General features: G+C 42.4%; 1 protein-coding gene and 1 pseudogene across 1 annotated transcript in view; one reads left to right on the forward strand and one right to left on the reverse strand.

Moving 5' to 3' along the window:
- The window catches only part of POLA1 (DNA polymerase alpha 1, catalytic subunit), a 297,019-nt gene that overhangs the window by 195,965 nt on the left and 96,054 nt on the right, over window positions 1–5,000 (forward strand). The window lies entirely within an intron of this gene.
- LOC144240687 (large ribosomal subunit protein eL31 pseudogene) lies at window positions 2,949–3,372 on the reverse strand (annotated as a pseudogene).

Consider the following 5,000-nt stretch of genomic DNA (forward strand, 5'->3'; position numbering starts at 1 on the left):
TGAATGAGCCAACACTGGCATTTTGAAGTACTTTTTTTCCCCTTCATATCCTTGACCTCATAATGGTGACATTTTAGGCAGGCATTTACCCAGGTTATCAGTTACTTTTGCCAGGGAGGACCTTTAATAGCATAGGGTCATATTGCATGGGCCATATTCCTGCTCGGAATGTGACCGTTTAGGATACCTGGAGGTTCAGCACATCCTGGTTGGTGATACACTCTGTAACTGTTCCTTACAGGGACCTTGACAGTGGGCCTGGGCCAAAGCACACTCTTAGGCATTCCATTTGGAATTGCTAGGGATGAGTTGAGCATTTCTTTTCTTTCTTTTTTTTTTTTTAATTTTTAAAAACTGTTTATTTCTGAGAGAGAGAAAGAGAGAGAGATAGCATGAGCAGGGGAGGGTCAGAGAGAGAGAGGGAGACACAGAATCTGAAACAGGCTCCAGGCTCTGAGCTAGCTGTTAGCACAGAGCCCGACACGGGGCTTGAACCCACAACCATGAGATGATGACCTGAGCCAAAGTCGGACGCTTAACCAACTGAGCCACCCTGGTGCCCTGAGTTGAGCATTTCTTAATTCTGTTGATGAGGTTCCTGGGCTTTCCTAGTAAAAGGAAAAAGCTGTATTTTTCCAGAGACCGTTGCATAGAAACTCCAAAATCAGTGGTAGAATGGATAGGATCATTGTACTTACTCCGTGGTTTTCTAAAGTGTCTATTTTGCAGGATTATGCTTATTTGAGCCTTTAGTTCTAGGGTGCTTATCTCAATCATACATTACTTTCATTTAATAATTATTAATTGAGGGTCGCTTGAATGGCTCAGTTCTTTAAGCATCCAGCTCTTGATTTCAGCTTAGGCCATGATCTCATGGTTTGTGAGTTCGAGCCCTACATCAGGCTCTTTGCTAACAGCATGGAGCCTGCTTGGTATCCTGTCTCCCTCTCTCTTTCTCTCTCTGTCTGCCCCTCCCCTGCTCACTTGTGCTCTTGCCTGCTCTGTCTCTCTCTTTCCCTCAAAAATAAACACTTAAAAAAATCATTTATTGAACACCTATTATATCCTAGGCACTTTGCTTGAGGCTAGGGACAGAACAATGAACAGGACATTTCCTTATTTATAAGGCTAGTTTCACATTATGTAGATGATATAAGATTGATAGCTGGGCAAAAATAGGTATTTGTAAGTATCTGGACAAAAGCACCAGACTTTCGCAATGCTAGACTAGTGAGGGCTTTAAAAACGTTGTTCAAGTTTGATGGAAAAGCACTTGCCTCTTACTGTGCCAGTCTCTTCTCTACATAATAAATCTATCCTCATTTGGTCCTGGGTTGCATTTGTCTTGAGTACGTTACAGGATTGACTTGGTATGAAAGTTGGCTCTTCTGACTTCTATTACCAGAGTCATGAGAAAGAAAGCTGGGACAGTTTGGTTCTCAGGACTTATTTTATTTATTTGTTTGTTTCTTTTAATGTTTATTTGCTTTTGAGAGAGAGAGAGAGAAAGAGTGTGAGTTGGGGAGGGGCAGAGAGCAAGAGAGACACAGAATCGGAAGCAGACTCCAAGCTCCTCGCTGTCAGCACAGAGCCCAATGCGGGGCTTGAATCATGAAACCTGAGATCTTGACCTGAGGCCAAGTCAATAGCTCAACCGAGTGAGCCATCCAGGTGCGAGTGTTCCTAGGATTTTAGATGTCTCTCTCATCTCAGGTAACTTGAGGGAGAAAATTGACTTTTTTTTTTTTCATGTTCATGGGAATTTAACAGCATCCAGTTGTTAATTATTAAAAATATATTCTCGGAGCACCTGGGTGGCTCAGTCGGTTGAGTGTCCAACTTTGGCTCAGGCCATGATCTCAGAGATCATGAGTTTGAGCCCCACTTTGGGCTCACTGCTGTTAGCCTGTCAGCACAGAGCCTGCTTCAGATCCTCTTTCCTCTTCTCTCTGCCCCTCCCCGTCTTGTGCTCTCTCAAAAATAAATATTTAAAAAATTTTTAAAACATATTCTCTGTTACATAGGAAGTGCACATAAATACAGAATGAAAACTTCGATATATGCCTAAGTTCCAAAGTCAAAAGAACCCTCTTTGACATTGGAGGTAGAGACAAGACTTTGCCAAGTTCGAGAGTGAATATTTTAATATCTCTTTAAGGATACGGTTTTGACTTCTTAAGGTGGCCAGATATGTTTGGCTGTGAGATGAACCCACAGGGGGATTCTGCATCCTGTAATTCACCAAAACCAAAGGGCTTGTTTTGTTTGGTTTGAAGTGTAGAGCTAAGATTTCAAGCTAAATTAAACTTTTTCTCACATTTCTGTTCCTGATGTGGAGGTGAGAGAGCATCTAAATGTGACTCTCTGGACTGTGATAGAAATGACTGGGGAAGGGGCATCCCTCATGGGGTAAGGCACTGTGGTGAATCTCTTTATTCAGTTGTTTATCAACTAAATTTCTTGAAGGCCACTTACGAGGAAAGCAGTAGAATAACTTCAGGTTCTACTTCAAGATATCTTTAGTGTTTCTCATGTTATCCTCAGTTGTAAAATTGTGAAAATTTTTTATAATGGAAAGTGTATGCTATACAGGGCTTTGGCCTTCAAAGGAGAAGAAGGGTAATATTGAACTTGTAGCCATTGTGTGTTACAATTTCAGAATGGCTGCGGCGGAACAAATTGTTGATTTGATAAGTAGATGAGGGACAGTGAGGATTTTGCCCCCCTACCTGAGACAGTGTCTTATTTCTGCATAAGTAGAAAGCATGAAAACAACTCTGGTCTCTTCGGGCAGTAATTATGAGTTGTGCAAGAAGAGAACCTTACAGCTCTGATAGAAAGTCTTAAACATCTGGATCTAGTCATTATTCATCCTCTAGGAGAATATGGGATTTTTACCAAGAAGGGTCTTTTGGTCTTGTCCATTGTGATTTTTTTTTTTTTTGAAAGGCAGAAATACCTTTATTTGACAATCAGCAATTAGTTCTCATCCACATTAACGGTCTGTAGATTTTTGAAAGTGGTGACAGGTACGTAGGTAACCAACGTATAGAGCTTGTTTGGTCAGTCTTCATCCTCGTTACGTTTTCTGGACAACCGCACACGGATACGGTATGGAACATTCCTTATTCCTTTGGCCCAGACAGCTTTGTTGAGCCTGGTGTCAATGCGCACATCTGGGGCTCCCATCTCCTTCATAGCAAACTTCCGGATCTCTTTGAGTGCCCGAGGGGCACGCTTCTTGAACCCCACTCCATGGATGCGCTTGTGAATGTTGATGGTGTATTCTCTGGTCACTACCTCGTTGATGGCAGAACGGCCCTTCTTCTTGCCACCCTTCTTTGCGGGAGCCATTCTGCCGGGCCCGGGTTGGAAAGGAAGAGTGCGAGGTATTTTGGGAGAGGGAAAGCGGCGTCTCGCGTAGTTTTGTCCATTGTGATTTTGATCTGCATGTTTGTTGATGCAGAGTTCACTCAATTCTACATACTGCTTCTCTTACCATGAAGCAGATACTAGCTTTTTTTTTTTTAAATTTTTTTTATGTCTTTATTTTGAGAGACAGAGAGTGAGCGGGGGAGGGGCAGAGAGGGAAACACAGAATCTGAAGTAGGCTCCACGCTCTGAGCTGTCAGCACAGAGCCCGATCTGGGCTCGAACCCATGGACTGTGAGATCATGACCTGAGCCCAAGTCAGACGCTTAACTGACTGAGTGCCACCCAGGCACTCCGCTAGCCTTCTTTTTCAATATATTTTTTTCATCAAGGTGAAGTACACATAACAAAATAAACCATTTTAAAGTGATTCATGTAATGGCATTTAGTACATTCACAAATATTGTAGGACCACCACTTCTGTCTAGTTCCAAGACGTTTTCATCACCCTAAATAGAAAACCCTGTACCCTTTAAGCAGTTTACCCCATTCCTTCCCTTCTTCCAGTCCCTGGGAACCACTAATCTGCTTTACATCTCTATGGATTTATTTGGAGTCATAGAATATGTGACCTTTTGTGTCTAGCTTCTTTCACCTAGAATGTTTCTGAGGTTCATCAGTGTTGTAACCTGTGTCAGTACTTCATTCTTCTTTATGGCCGAATAATGGTCTTTTGAATAGATATACCACAGTGTGTTTATTCATCCATCCATGGACATTTGGATTGCTTTTTTCAATAGACTTTAAAGTTTATTTTTTACGTTTGACCTAAATTTGTGTTCTGTGGTTCTCTTGGTCCTAGTTCAGCTGTGTGATACTGCATAAGGCTAGGCTGGTCCCTTCCTCTCTTCCTGTGTTTAATAAGCATTTGCCCAGCACCGGCTCTGCCTGCTTTGAGAGCTTTGTAGATATTTGAAGGTAGCTATCTTCCTGTGCCTTCTCTTCCTCGGCCCAATTTTCCTAGGTCTTCAACCATTTCTCTAGTGCTCTGCTATCACAATAATCATCCTGGTCTAGAGTTTGTATCCCAGTCAAGTGAGGATCCCAAACCAGCACATAGCCCTTCAAGTGCTCTCACTAGCACTTCTACAGATCAGAATAAACCTTCTGCTGCTGACTTTCCTAGGTAGTAAGTTTCTCTGAAGTCTATTTAGGGTTGCCTTGACTCTCTTGGCATCCATATTCACAGTGTCAGTTCCTTTTGAACATTCCCTGTACTAAACACGTAATTTTTTTTTTTACATGCAATTGCCAAGCCATGCCTTACCAGATTTTCCAAGTGGTTTATTTAAACCTATGTGTACAACTCCGTTAGTAGCATATTAGTTTCCTAGGGCTACTGTAGTAAAGTACCTCAAGGTAGGTGGCTTAAAACAAGAGAAATTTATTGTTTAACAGCTCTGGAAGCTAGCTAGAAGTCGGAAATCCAAGTGTCAGCAGGGCTTTTTCCCCCTCAGATCGGTAGGGACGAATCATTCCTTGCCTCCTCTAGCATCTAGTAATCCTTGGTATTTGTTGGTCCGGGCCTCTAGGCGCGTCACTGCAGTGTCTGCATCCAGAGTCACATG

Source organism: Crocuta crocuta, unplaced genomic scaffold, assembly GCF_008692635.1.
Source record: "Crocuta crocuta isolate KB4526 unplaced genomic scaffold, BGI_CrCroc_1.0 scaffold1468, whole genome shotgun sequence".
Taxonomy (NCBI): Eukaryota; Metazoa; Chordata; class Mammalia; order Carnivora; family Hyaenidae; genus Crocuta; species Crocuta crocuta.